Source organism: Rattus norvegicus, chromosome 3 (genome assembly GCF_036323735.1).
Source record: "Rattus norvegicus strain BN/NHsdMcwi chromosome 3, GRCr8, whole genome shotgun sequence".
Lineage (NCBI taxonomy): Eukaryota > Metazoa > Chordata > Mammalia > Rodentia > Muridae > Rattus > Rattus norvegicus.
This window is the reverse complement of record NC_086021.1, coordinates 69,134,919-69,150,233: the sequence shown is the minus strand read 5'-3', so window position 1 is coordinate 69,150,233 and position 15,315 is coordinate 69,134,919. Positions and strand designations below refer to the sequence as shown.

The 15,315-nt window shown below is 40.5% G+C and overlaps 1 protein-coding gene across 5 annotated transcripts in view; it reads left to right on the top strand.

The window, feature by feature from the left end:
- Positions 1-15,315, top strand: part of Fign (fidgetin, microtubule severing factor) — a 123,231-nt gene that overhangs the window by 18,915 nt on the left and 89,001 nt on the right. The window contains exon 1 of one of the 5 annotated variants that reach the window (XM_063283273.1): positions 1-3,653. This exon is cut by the window's left edge and continues 18,700 nt beyond it. The exons of 3 other annotated variants lie outside the window; for them this stretch is intronic. The gene's annotated coding sequence lies outside the window, so the exon portion shown is untranslated. One more of the 5 variants, XM_008761889.4, reaches the window with a different exon arrangement.

Sequence of the window (15,315 nt, the reverse complement as noted above, 5' to 3'; positions counted from 1 at the left end):
TTTTCTGAGGGGGGAGGGTATGTTTTCCTGTGGAGAAGTGGAAGACACGTGGATGAAATCCTCTCCCTGGCCTCAGGAGAGCAGAGATGTATCTGTTTGTTTGCGACAGGAGGGTGTAGAACTCTTTCTGTGATTCTCATGCCCCTGCCCACGTCACGGATCCCCACCCATTCACACTCCCTCAGCTATCTCAGTATATGCTTCTCTAACACACCTGTAAAATTACAGTCAACGTTGGCCATGTTGGTCACCCTGCAGCCACTGAGGCCAGGGCTGGGGTAGCTTGGGTAAAGGGAAATCGACCTTTTATCACACAGGTTGGGCTTTTCTATCACTGTAGATTTCTACTGTAGCCACCAGCCAATGCTGAGTGTGACTTGGTTAGTGGTAAGGGCTATTTGCAGGGAGTGGTGACCCAGAATTACAGTCCAAGATAAACACACTCAAGGGCTGGGTTGTACCTATGCAGACCAAATGGGTAACAAGGAAACCGTGAACTTCAGGAGAGCTTCATAAACAGTTGTAAGTAGTTAGAGGGATATTTTTTTAAAAATCACCCGTACGAGGTTATTTTTCATAAGATGAATTTTGACCAATTTCATAAAGCAATAGAAGTTGAATAATGGTGAGAGAGAGATTACAGTTAAGTGTCAAAGCATGTTTGCATTCGTTAATATTGTCAAAGATGCCATGCCTCCTCCATGGAGTGAGTGTGTGTGTTTCCTAATTTTTCTTAATTGTTATCGTGAGCTCTTTTATTGTTGTGAACTTGTTTTATTTGAGCTAAGTGTGTCATTGAAAATCGGTGCGTCTAGAATGAGCTAGACTTTGTCTCCCGTTTATCAAAGTCCTTCCGTGTCTGTAAATCTAAGGTAGACATAATTTGCTTTGTTTTTTCCTCCCCGTTCTTATTCTTCTGATTGCTCCCCCCCCACCACATAAGGATGATAAGAAATGAAATTTGAGTAGATAAGGGCCAGTGTTTTGACTGCTAATAAATGTTTTACAACTCACATTTTAAATATAAATTACTCCTCCTTTTCCTTTCTTTCTTTTTTTTTAATGAACACCTTTTAAAGGTTGTGCCAATGTGTATCTGTAAGCAAACTGGGAATGTGTTAGAGAACACAATTCCCTGGAGGAGGAAGCCAGGTTTAGCAGTAATGCTTTTAATCTGGACTTGTAGAGGACTCGGGAGCATCCATAGATCTGCTCCAGTAATTACCATACCCCAAGCGGCACTGGGAGAGACATTTGCCTAAAAACTTGATGTCTTCATTACACTGTTTACATTTTAATTAGAAACATGAAAATTACTGATTCATACAGACAACTATAGTTTAAGTGGTTTCGTTCACCATCCAATAAATCATAAAAAAAAAAAAAATCCCTACAGTTGGCATAAATAGTTTACTAGGAATCATTCATGGGAATAATGTGTTGGCACTATAAGCTGCTTAAAATATGTTTTTATTTTACCAGAGGTAGAATTTGCATATAAATTAGAGAATGGCATTTTAAGTTGACAGTCATTTATGCAGAATACCACCCACATGCAAATACATGTGGCGAGGCATGGGTATCCTTACTTGAGTTTATAGGTCTTACAGTACTGTGGATACAGATAGGCACTCATCGCAGCCCACGAGTTTAAAGCCTGCATGCTATCTTCATGAAAAGTCCTTTCAGAAGTGTTGTGGCTGCTCTAAATATGGATAGCCACAAATGCAATTTTTAATGCGCTGAGCAATCTGAACTTGCAAGAGGGACCATGTTTATTTCTGGGTGTCTGGAAGTGGAGTTGCTGGTTCGCTTGCTCATTTGTGCCTCTCTGACACTGCGCCTCCTCTCACTTTTGAGTATCCTGTCAGGGCTGTTGTTCTAGAACCTGCTCTCGTTTAGGACTGCGGCTGGACTGGAGCAGTGTGGCTGTCAGAGCCCGTTCCTGGGTCAGCAGCGAAGTCGTTGCTTGACTTCTGTGACAGTCGCTCTCAGCCAGTTTTTCCATCAGCAGGGGACAGGTGTCCTCCTCAGCAAAGAGAAATGGGCCTTCCATGTGGCATGTTTCAAATCCCGGATCTCCTCACACAGTGTCTTGAGTTTGAATCCCACCCCCGCCCCAGAGCTGGAGTACTGAGGCACTGTTCAAGCCCACTTGTATAGTTCCCTTGTAACTGCAGACTCCTGCCCTTCCTTCTCTTCCCTCCTTACTCTAAACCCTTTAGCACTGACTGATAGTATGCCGAAATGAATCCAGAATAGCCTCAGACATTAAAAGCCATTTTCTTTTGCTCTATCTTTGCTAGAAAGTTATTGGTCATGGATGAAGGAGGCTCTGTGATTATTTCTGTTTGTTTATTGCTGCTTGGCTGGGAAACCGCACCCAGTGAGCGAACACGTCCACTAGCGCACTGGGAAATTCACATTTCCAGCCTGCTTTATTTCTCATCTTAGACCCGTGAGCCATGAGTGAAAGTGAATTTCAAGAGTATGAGATAGGCAGCCAGTCGGTAGGTGTCCACTCGAAATGCTGGCGTAATCACTGTTTAATCTTTCGAATGTAAACAGGTAACTTGGGCTACCTGCATGGGGTGATTTCTTGGGCTTGAAGGACGGAAGAACAAACCTCACGTGTGGCCACTGGCAGGAAACATCATTTCGCTTGTCTGTCTTCTGAGTTGTCTTTTTTTTTTCCAGAGCTGGGGACCGAACCCAGGGCCTTGCGCTTGCTAGGCAAGCGCTCTACCACTAAGCTAAACCCCCAACCCCCTGAGTTGTCTTTTTAAAGGTGGAGGGTGCTGCCAAAGCTTGAAGGTGCCAAGGAATGGCTTTCTGTTCATTTATGTGCGCTTCAGATTTTTTTTTTTTTTTTTGGTTCTTTTTTTTCGGAGCTGGGGACCGAACCCAGGGCCTTGCGCTTCCTAGGTAAGCGCTCTACCACTGAGCTAAGTCCCCAGCCCACGCTTCAGATTTTAATGGAAAGTCACTGGGATCCTTTCCATGGTAACAGAAGGAATGGGTCTAGATCATCAGAGGAGGGCTTCTGAAACAGTTACTAGTATTGAGCAGGCAGGGTTCCTAAGCAGGTCTGCAAGGCTCACAGTAAACCCATGGGCACCTGCACCTTGCTTTTGCTTGCACTGCTTCTTTGCGGGCGGCGTGAGAGCTGGCAAGGCCCTTATTAGTTCTTTATACCTCCTAGATGAGATTAGACACAATAGTGAACATCTGTAAGAACAGAAACATGCTGTTCACTTGTACACACAGCAAGATTCTCAGAGTTCTGTGCAGCCTGGTAAATCCTGTCTGCTTTATGCAGTGTGGCCCGGAACGGTTATGTAGTGAGGGAGTGCTGGCTGCTGGCCAGACATTGACTAGGAGATCTTGGGTACCTGAGAGCTTATCAGTTCTTTTGCTTTGTAAAGAGAAAAAAAAAGTGATGAAAATGTTGGTAAACTGCCATGAAGGTTTAAGCCTGCTGGAACAAGGAGCCGTGTAATCAGATTCGAAAATGGAGCTGGAAGATCTCTGCATGGAGAGGAGCCGTCTGTGGACCCTGTGAGCCGCTGTGCAAGTGCCTGAGCTGACCACTTTGTTAGCAAATCAGCTTGTTTGCTACTGCGGCAGGGTGGAAGAGACCGGAGCTTGTGATGGTATGTATCGGAGGGAGAGAGAGAACTCTTGCATGGCACAATCTAATCAGCTTGCAATTAGCTCGGGCCCTACAGTCGCCTTCTTAATTTCCCTCCCCACCCCCTTTGCGTTAATGCTGTGTACTTTAAACAATTAAGTGAGGGAAAGAATCCTTCAAGCAAATCAAATCCATCCCTTAATTTTATCACCCTGATGAAAAAGTATCAGGTGGTCCACTGGTCTCCATAAGGAGCTGGGACGATCTCCGGCTCACTGTAGCATAGAGTTCTTCCCAACTGATGTTTGTGATAATCTTTCAGTGCCCTTGGCGTGGATGGTGAGGAAAGGGTTCATCAGTTCGTCTAGAATTGAAGTTAAAAATCCGTGTGGCTCTGGATTGAAAACCCTTTTGGCTTGGTGGATAGCCTGTGTTTGTTTTCTGCTTTCAGTAACTAGAGGCGGGCTAGGTCCGTGTGTGTTAAAGACAGCAATCTGCGTCTGCTAAATATAAAATCATTTGCTCTGCTGTTTACCCAGGCATCTCTGCACAGAGCCCCCTGAAGCTCTGGATGATATAGCCACTTGTCCACATAATTCTCCTACGTCTCCCTTCCCAAACAGGACTCGCTAAGGTTGAAGAGAACAAGGCTATCATTGCTGACCATGTGTGTGTTGCTTGTTAATCCCTTAAAATAAAATTCAGATCCTCCTGGGGTGGGGGGCAGGAGGGGGTGAGGAGTGCAAGCACGGATCTGCAAATTCAGTGCAAGAGTTTTATATTTCCCTCATTCAAGGACAGTAACTGTGGCGCTGCTTAAGCAAGGTCCCTATTTACTGAAACAAAACAAACCATCTTCAAAACAAAAACAAACAAACAGGCAGTTTTCTGGCACTGCCTCTCCATTCTTTCTCCCCCTAAAAGCGTCCGTGAATGTGCATGAACCCCTCTGGCCAGTTAGATTTATTACACGTTTGTCTGTCGGGAGGTAGAAATAGGCAGCCTTTTACCAGTGTTTAATGAGCTTGAAGAGCTGTTAGGATTGGCTTGCAGTGGCTCCTGGAGAATGCCCCGGAATGTTTTAGGCAGTTTACCTCTGAAATTGTCACTTTCTTTCTGAATGCTCAATGTGGTCATGATGGGAACATAGTGATAATAATTTTATTTGATTACAAGAGCATCATTGTCTGCAACATAGCAATTTATTTTCCCTTCTTAGAGGAGATAATACAGATATTGAACTGTCCATCTTCAGTTTGCTTTCCCAAAAGGAGCAGAGACTTGGAACCTATAGGCAAAGTCTTTGCATTCAGTGTTTTCTCATCTGACAGACAATTAAAAGTTTAATTGTTCACGCGTTACTGCTTGGTCCTGGATGGAAAAGCATGCTTTATTTAGTTCCAGTTTGGCTACGTGTCTTACATTTTGCATTTGAAAAACTCAGTTCTCATCTGACAGAGCAAAAGAGTGGCTAACAAGAAGTGCATTTAAAATTAGGCAAGCCAAGCATCTAAGTTTGCCTGGGGTTTGCTTGAGATTCTGCACTGAATCCTTTCATCGTGCTTTGAAGTTTTCTTTTGTTTGTTTGTTTGTTTGTTTTTCATTAAAACGAAGCTTAAAGGAAATGTATATCACCTGCACTCGCCCTGTGCCAAGGAGCTTCCCTTCATATTCTGCTAGGACGGATTCCATTAGATATGCACTTACTGTACTCTGGATTGTAAATCTTACAATTTAATGGTAATTCAGGGGGCAGGTATTGCTTCAGTGGCCTTTTTTTCTTTCTCTTTTTGTCCCATCTCACACGTGAAATACAGTTACCCTTTACAAGGGTCGCATCTGTAGAATTCAGCTTTAGTACTTTTTAGTAGTTCCTGCTGCACTGGCCTCTAGTTTTAAAACTAGGCTGGCTCTGAGGGTCCCATGTGGGGTGGATGAGTCGGAGGTTTTGGGTGTTATGTGTGGACAGGGTCTAGGGGGGTGGTCATTAAATGGGAGTGTAGGGAGAGACAGACAGACAGAGACAGAGACACACAAAGAGCGACAGACAGTAAGAAGAGATAATAGAGAGAAAGAGAGAGACACACAGAGAGAGACAGAGAGACAGAGAGAGAGAGAGAGTCTGAGTATCAACAGAAGAACCAGAAACATTAGTCTCAGTCTAGCAGATTAATATCTTTTTCTAAATAAGCATTTTCTCTAACCTTATTCTCAATCCAATGTCCCATTTTCCATGACAGTTGAGTCCTGCACTTTGAATCCCTGGGAACACCAATGGCATCTGATTGGTACAGGTCTCTCCTCTGCCTTGCTTACACTGTTAATATCCTCATCCTTTTTTGGACAGTTAGAATTTTTTAATAGAAACAATATATACATTCATAAAGAAATTATAAAGGGATTCTCCTGCAGATAATGAGTTCTCTTAAGGAACTGCAGGTTACACAGCCCACAAATGAGCTCTAAGTGGGGGGATTTAAAGTCCTGCTACAGCATTTAATTTCTTGAGGGAAGGAGTTCAGTTGAAGGTTAGCCTGTTATTGTGGTAACTACTCTGGACCCTGTGCCTCTGCCAGCAGAACTGCACAAAAGGCACTCATTTTTATTTAACATGCAGGGAGGTATTAATCATGGCAGCATTTTCCTCAAAAATTAATCTTATCATATTCATTGTTTCACTAACCATGACAATAATAGGTGTTTAATTACCCAATAAGGACCATTTATAGATTCCATTTGTCCAGCATGCTGGACAAACAGTATTGATTTTGTACTTGGATGCAACATGGAATTGTATTAGACACAATTAGAAATCCAAAGCTGGTGAAATCTACATTTGTTACTGTAGCTGGGCTTGCTTGGAGCAGCCGCCATTCCCTGAAGTCCAGGTGACGTCAATGGAGTAAAGAGCAGCTGAGATTTCACTGACGCGTCATGATGAAAAAAAATGGATGGCCATTACCCCCATATTGTGTATACAAGATTATCTGTATAGATTTTAGTTTTAGTAACGCAGTAAAGAGTTACCTGAAGTGCAAAAAAAAAAAAAAAAAAAAAAAAGGAATGAATGCTTATCTGTATCCAGAAAAGCCAATATATGCAGGGATGCAGGGGAACACAGACTTGGTGTGATATTGTAACTGAGATTTTTTTATTTTTTAGCCTATCCTAGGAGCCTCTATTTTAATATTGACCAAGTTATTAGTTTGAATCAGGGTGGGAACCACACAAGATAAAATCTTAGGCTGTGTTTTGCTGAACCCTCTGTTAAAGTGACACGGAAGACCTCTGAGTCCTAAAGGTATCCTCATTTAAGCAGTGTGGTTTTGTTTGTCTGACTTATTTTTTTAATTAACTAATTAATTTATATTTTATGGTACTGCACATCAACCTTTCATGTAACTGACTATGGTGGCAAAGTCTTGCAAAAAGCTAAACTCCAGCCTGCAATGTGTCCCTCCTTGCTGTGCCAAACACATTTGTGCCTGCATCTGGCACGTGGGAAACCATAATTAGAGAGCACTCTCTTGTTGGTCAGCACATTAATTGCCCATGATCCGCAGCTCTGCTCAAAATTGTGTCTTTTAGGAGGAAGGTCATTTAGCCTTGCGCAAATAAAAGGAGAAATAAACTGAGGTCTGACAGTCAGCGAGCCACCAGATCTTCATAATTTCCCAAGGATATATCGTATCCTCACTAGATTTGACGATATTGTGTTTTTAAGGATAGAAGGCCTTGGACAAGAAATTTCTCTCTTGCAGAAGAATGAGAGTGAGCATCCTGTTCATTGCCACCACCTCCCCAAATAAAGGGTGTTGTTGATTGACACGAAAGGGTATTGTATTTGCCCAGCCCTATTGATTCCTCTTGGAACACCAATGGCCTCTACTTTAGCACAGGAGTCTTAATGTTTGTTTAGAGGGCTCAAAACTTCAGGGCAAGGGCATTTGTCTGAGGATATAGCACCATTCTTACATAGTGAACATTTGCATTATCATTTCTCTTCTGGGCCATAACATACAGTGTAGGTTGGCAATTAAAAAACAGGTACAAACACTATCAGGGTGTTATTTTTTCCCTTAAGTTTTCAAAAATGTGACCAGAAAAGACTTTAATGACATACCACTTAAGAACACTGTTATCTTCATTGTTTCTTCTCTCTCTCTCTCTCTCTCTCTCTCTCTCTCTCTCTCTCTCTCTCTTGTATTTTTCCTAGATATGTGAGGATGCATTTGTTTATTTTGCTTGGGAGAGGTTGGGGCTGGCAGGCAGATATTCTCCGGTAATGCAATCCGAGGTCTTGCAAATAGTGTGTGTGTGGGTCACATAGTAGATTATGTCTTTGGTCTATGAGCTGAATGGGTGATGCATGGGGTAGTTTGTAAGATAGGATCACAGTTTAGAAATGAGCAAGAAATATGCATGCTGTGGACAATTGCAATATTTTCCCTACAAAGTGAACATCAAGTTTGCAGGATTCTCTGGTCTGGACTCTAGGTCCCTGAGGATTCCTCTGTGTTCTCATGAAATGAAGTCTTTCTTTTTGTTTGTTTGTTTTGTTTTTTTTGTTTTGTTTTGTTTTAGTAAATCACAGACAAACCACTTATTTACTGCATAATGTGAGTGTAGATATTTTTAAGTGAAAGGTGTTTCCTTATATGCAAATTTGGCATCCAAGGCATTTGATGGCCAAATTCTGTCTTTTAGAGTTTCCTCATCAAGAGAATGGTCTGGCTGCTTGAGGGATGTGTGCACACGCATTGGGCTGCACCTCCTCTTACTGCAGCTCCTTTGTGGATTGGTGAAAATGAAGATGAGGCCTTTCTAAGGACCTGCTTCTTCAGCCAAGCTCTAGATTCTATAAGATCATATGTGCTAGCAGATTTATGAAGATTATTCATGGTGTATTAACACTAATTTAGACTCTTTAGGGGAGGAGTGGATTTTAAGATCTTTACTTAATCCTCTTGCTTTAAAGAAACATATGTATATATGTATATGCATGTGCATATGTGTACATGGTGTATATGTATAAATGACACACACACACACAAGCAATGGCGTGGTCATATGTGCAGCCATGGCTTCCTAATATGATAGTATATGGACATTTAAATCCCTCTTTCCATTCTCCCCTCTTTTCCTCCCTCTCTCCCTTTTTCTGCCTTCATTTTCTCTTCCACCCTTCTTTCTTTCTGACACAGGGTCTGTAGGCTGGCCTTGAATTCTTTTCATCCAAGGCAGGGATGACCTTGGATTCTGGATCACTCTGTCTCCACCTCTCAAGTGCTGAGATTACAGGCATGCGCCTCTGCATCTGGCTTTCTGTCCTGCACCACACTGCAGTATTTTGCTTGCACAATCTCCCACCCACTCCTGTACGCTAACACGTGTCGCTGGCGTTATCTCTCGCAGCACCTCCAGCAAGTCTCTCCACTGCCTACTGTCCACTCAGCAGCCTCCTTCTAGCCTCATTGTTCGCTGTTTGAATGAAAGAAATCGATAAGACTGTTAAAACTATCGGAGAACTTTTTAAAACGGAGAAATAATATTTTAATTACTACTGACATGCCAGTTTGAAGCCCATATCCTACTTTATGACAGTTCGGTTTAGAAACTACATTGCTTCATTTCAGTAACTTTATTACCATTTGGCTCAGAGATTGCTATTTCGCCTTGGCCACAGATTTCATCAGTTGCCCGGTTCACCTTTGTCCATGTTATACTTGTGAAATGACCCCTTCCGTTAGTGCTTGTCAATAGTAAATTGCTATATTCTGTGCCTAGAAACACACTGGAGGACGACAACACTTTATTGAATGACTGAGTTTGTAGTTAATTTTTTTTTCCAAAATTAAAACTTAATTGGAATAGTCCTAATTATTACTTAGTGTCCATGAATTAAGACATTGTTTAGGGTCAGCTATTTCTGATAATGTTCTTACTCTTAACAAGAATACAAGACTTTAAGACCATACGTGTGTTTGGAGACCAAGTATGTTTTGTTTCTCTCTAATTTTCTAACCATTCTATTAAACTATAAACACGTGAGGTGGCCAAGGTTCAATTGTCCTATGACATCAAATTATATTTACCTTTGAGCATTGTCTGTGAATGAATCCTTTGTCCACAGAAAGATCTGTTTTGTTTCAAGCAAGGGATATGCAATCTTGTCATGTAATGACAGAATTAAAGAAATTCCAATTTCCTACTGAAAGCTGGCTCTGAATAATATTTCCTTTAAAACAAATAAGCAAAGTGTGGTACTTAAAATATTTATCACCATTTGGGTTTTTCCAACAGTAAATATAGTTGTGATAAATATGTAAATGTGTTAACTATTAAAATATTAGCTATTCCATTGTAACATTTATAGGAAAAGAACGTCACTGCTCCCTTCTTTGCACAGCGCTTAGCTCCTTTATCTCATTAACAAAGCTGTTGCCAGAAATAGAACACCGATAAGTTGCTTGAGGATGGAGGTAAAATAAAATACCACCACTATTGCAGACCCAGCCCTGGGGGACTCGCTCTGGCCTGCAGAGCATCCGGTTTGTCCAGGGTATCAAGAAGCAATTAGGTTGAGATGAATGATTTCACAACTTTACTTTTCTGTCACCTGGATTTCAAAGTCCGTACATCACGGACTTTTGCTTCGTTTAGTTTTTGCTTTGTATATTCTGAAGTAACCAGCCATGAGGTTGTGTACCTACTCCTAGGCAAAGAGAGAGAGGTGAAAGAGCACAAGGGAGAGAGTCAGATAGAGACAGAGAGACACCGAGGGAAAAGGAGGACAAGTGTGGGGAAATAGTGGTTTTCATTACATTCTAGTATCACAAACTAGCATATGGTTGATTCAAATCGGGCTATTGAATAGACATGAAAGAAAAAGTGTTAGAAGTACATACTTTTACTGATGTTAGGCAACAGGAGAGCAAAGAAACATTAATTTCTCCACTTTCAGATGCAGAGGTTTATACCGTGGCTGTGGCTTTCGGGACTAGGAAAGATCCTCTGTGTTTTTTAAATCTTTGGGTATATTTGCTATACATTTTTGTTTGTTTTAAGTAAAATTTTTAAGAACCCAATAATATGTTGTATATGAAAATAAAATTTTGTTATATTTTCAGCCAACGAGAGTTCACCTCTGTGATGCACAATGAATGATTTTTGGCATTGCCTCTCAGAGAAGGATATTTGGGTTCTGTCTAATGTTCAGATCACAGTGGTATCAAGCCAAAAGGATATGTATTCAAATACAAGTGGTAGGATGCTATGCTTCAGGAAGTTATGTGAATTTTGTATTCTATACAGTGTACTTTAGACATACCTTACTAAAAAAATAAATAATTAAAATAAATATCATAGTCTCAATCATAGAATAAATATACACTTATTTAGGCAAAATTTGAATCATTATATTTAGGAATGTTTTTACTGTATGATACTAAAAACTTGCTGTGACTAGAAAAGTCATAATTAAATAAACAGTATTTGAGCAAGCTGTTCGCTATTATTAATAGTGTCATAATTTAAAGTAAAATGATTAAGTCCCTGACTTCACATCCTTGTCTTGAAACATAGCTCTTTTAAAAGGATCTATTCACAAATAATAATGGGTAGAAATCACGAACATGGAAAACTATATGAGCCGAGAGCTTGAGTTTACTGGTAGATCAGTTAAACATCAGCGCTCAAAAGTATAAAGTTTGTGTAGCGTTTAACAGGCCTAGGAAGAGCTTTTAAAGTAACTTGTGTGTAATACGCAATGCTAACAGAGCTTCCCAGAGCCCCAGAGGAAGCTAAAAATGTAATTCACATGCCTACGGCTGCTGGGGATACTGGAATTATGGTGAGCCTGGATAAAATAAGGCTTCTATGCCACCATGTAAATTCTCCAGATGAAGAGAAATGGAAATCTGTGGAATGCTCCAGCAACTTAGAAATACACATACTTATGAATGTGTTTGAAATGGATCTCAAGACACCAGACTTCCTTTAGTGCTTGGCACAGTGCTACTTCTAAACCAGATATGGAGAAACAACACCACCAAAACCAAACCAAACATCTATTGTGGCCCATTTTATCATGGATTTAATAGAAAAAAAAAAGGTTGAGGAGGTGAAGATGAGAAAAAGGAAATCATCCCAGTAACATTTTTGAGTCTTGCTTGAAAGTTAGGGGATGCTATCTTGTGTTGTAACGTTGGCAAAGGAAAGAATACAAACAACAAAAATCATACTACTGAAAGATTGTATAAATGTATAAATACTCTTTTGTACAAGTTTTTAATGAGTGCCCATACTGTTTTACATTTATGTCTCTATCTGTGTGTGTATATATGTTTATATATACATATATAAATAAATGTTTATATATAAATGCTTATATTTTATATACACACCAATTTATCTCTTATCTATTTGTCTGTCTGTCTCTCTATCGTCACTCATATTTAGAAACTGACCTTTGCTGTCATGTGATAATTAAGGAGGTCAGGCTCAGCCTTACTGAGGCCTAGTATTTTTATCTTATAGTAGATGACCTGCGTAGAATTCCTCCACGAGTTCTAAAAGCTGAAGGAAGATGTACATTTCCTTCAAATAGGTTCTATTTGGAAGATTTCAGGAATATAGAAACTGGGTTGTTTCACTTATGTTTTCCTAGTGGCTACCAGGTGTGTAATAAGAATGTTTGAAGTGTGTGTTGGTTTTTTGCCTCTTGGGTAGTGGTTCCTATACTGTGGGTGCAAACCTGAAGAATATTGAACTTCTAGCTCAGGTTTATCCAATTTCTATTTATGACCAAACCAAGCCATATGTTACCTGGTTTTAATTATAAGTGAATTCTGTTGTGAGTAGGAGGGAGACATTCATCCATTTAGAAATGGCCAAAGCTGTTATGAACGTACCTCCAGCTAGTAATGCTGTTCCTCCATCAATGGATGTTGAAGGAAAAAAAAAACCAAAACAAACCAGTTTTTTTAATCTGTGAAGGTGTTTTTAATCAGTTAATTAATTAATTGATTAATTTTGCCTTTGTGTGTACGCACAGACACAGACACACATGCATGTACCCGTGTCAGGACAGACATGCGGAGGTCCAAGGACAATTTGCAGGAGTCGCTACTGTCCTTCCACCGTGGTTCCCAAGGCTTAGATGCTACAGTCTCTAGACTGAAGCAAGCACCTTTACCCACTGAACCTTCCTACCAGACCAGTCTGAGATTTTTTCCCTTTGTTATTAAAAATGTTGAAATCTGTGCTTGTTTGGAAGCACATTACTTCCAGGTGATTTGACTGTGAAATGCTGCCTTGGATGTGACTCAACATTTAGACCTCTTCAAGTAGTTTAGCATATTTACCTCTAGTCGAACACCTAGTTAAGGTTGTGCTTCCGTTTCCTTACTGAATATGTGAACTATTCTATGACAGGGATAATAACTGATTAGTTCTGTTGGTGAATGATTATGTGCTATACATTTGTAATAAACTGTGTTTGAATATGCATATATGTGTGTGCATGAATGATTATTGCCAATTTCTTGATTATGATATTTTTCAAAGTGCATTGTTCCCAGATCTTCACAGCCACTGGCTTAGGGTAAGTCAGAATCAGCCTCTGCAACATCTGTAAGGACCCCTTCGTGCCCGTTGCAGTAATTAACTTCAGATTTAGATGCACAACGCACACAAGTCCTTGATGGAAATGACCGACAGTATGTGTTACTGAATCATGAATTACGGAATCATCTCAGTTTTACTGGTATCGTGCCTCAGTTTACCCAACTTTTAGTAAAGGGCACATTCTATGTTTTTGATTTTGCTTTTCTTGCAAGGATAGCGTCTGAATGAGTTCCTGCTGAAAAGGAAGTGCTTTGATGAGGGGGGCTCTATCTAAATGCTAAGTATTATTTATTATTCATGTAAGCATATTACTGTACCCTTCAATCACCTGGGTTTTTTTTTTTTTTGGATGTTTCAAATGGGCAATTACTGTCTCTTTGTGTAAAGCTTTTAAATTTTTTAATTTAAATTAAAAGTTAATCTAATTTAGGAAAACTCTGCCAGCTGGAAAAGAACACAGATTTTTCCCCCCTCCCTTTCCAAACAAAACAGCAATTCAGAGCAGACTCTCTAATACGGCAGTGTGCACAGGCTTTTCTGAGCTGGTGGTGTTAGGAAGGAGGGCTAATTAGTAATGGCTGCTTCGTAATGCTGGTAATCCATGTGTCAGGGTTACTGATGATAATAGATCTGATTAGGTGGAATTAACTGATATTCTGGAGGATGGAGATTCTTTTGTTTATGAAATCTCCATTTTGCGAGCATGTTACATACCCGGCTGAGCTGCATCCATGAAATCAAGTTAACGTGGCTTTCCACAGCTCAGTCCCCCATGTGTGAGTTGAGGCTGGTGGCCTGGAGGGTTATTTGAGCTTAGGAAGACCTTCACTGTTTGGGGATTCACTTAGGAGCTTGCACCTCAGGACCGTAAGAGTTCAAAGGCCAGCAATCTGATGTGGGTTTCAGAGGGCAGGTTTATTGCGTTGGCCTCCACGCTGGACATCTAGCCATCTTCCTTGACAGATCCTTCCGTATCTTCTTCACCTTACATCTCTGCTGACTCCACAGTAATTAGCCTTCCTTGTAAGAGAGAGAGAGAGAAAAAAAAAGAAAACCCGTTCAAAACAACAAAAAAACCCAAAAAGCCCAAAATACCACAACCCGCCATTTCCTTATTTCCTCCCCCACAGATTTGCATATTTCAACTTCCCTTTAAAACCAACCCACTTGAAGTATTCCCTAGCACTATTCGACTTTAAGGAAGTCTGCTTAGAAATCACATTATTCAGTCCCACAGTTTCAAGTGCCCAGCAGCATCATTAAATCCCCCAGAGTGATTCCAGTCCCATAAAAATTGGGGACCCCTTTACTTTGTTTCCATATTCACATGGAAATCTTTCTGCAAGTTAGTAATTAAAGTCTTTAACCTCTCTCTCCCTTCATTTATTAGAAAACTCTTTTTTTTCCTTTATTTTTTCAATTACGAAGAACTGCTAAAGCCAATCAAGCATTTATTTTGATAAACCGCTTCTAACAGTCTCAGCTAAATTCCGCAAATACAGGGGGGGAGAGAAAAATCCCAGCAAAATAATCACCCTGAGCAGATTTTGCAGAGACCTTGCGCTCAACCTGTTCAGAGATAATTACGCCAAGCTTTTAGTATGGGGCAAAGGAAAACATAAAATTAAGGCATGAAAGAAAGTCTACCTATTTTGAGAAAATACTGGGATAATTGGTACTCTTTTTATTACCACTTTATTATACAAAGTTATTGTCTTGCCTTGAAATATAGGTTTACAGCAGTGAAATAGTACTGCGTGGGGTTGGGGGATATTCTGTTAGATGGATTGATTTAAAATGTAATAAAAATAGCAAATTGCTAAACAGCGGATTGCTAAATAGCCAAATTAGAGTTCATTATTTAAATGACTCTTCTTTTTAATCATACGATGTTCATAATTGCTTTGTTTCTGACAAGGACATTAGCAGGGCCCCGCTTTGTTCTCCTGCCTTGTTTTCCCTTCCTTTCCGAGAAGCCTTCGGTGTGGAACTGAGGCCAGGAGCTTTCCTTGAGACGGGGCAGCAACAGGAGCAGCACCATCTTGTGCTCCTTGCTG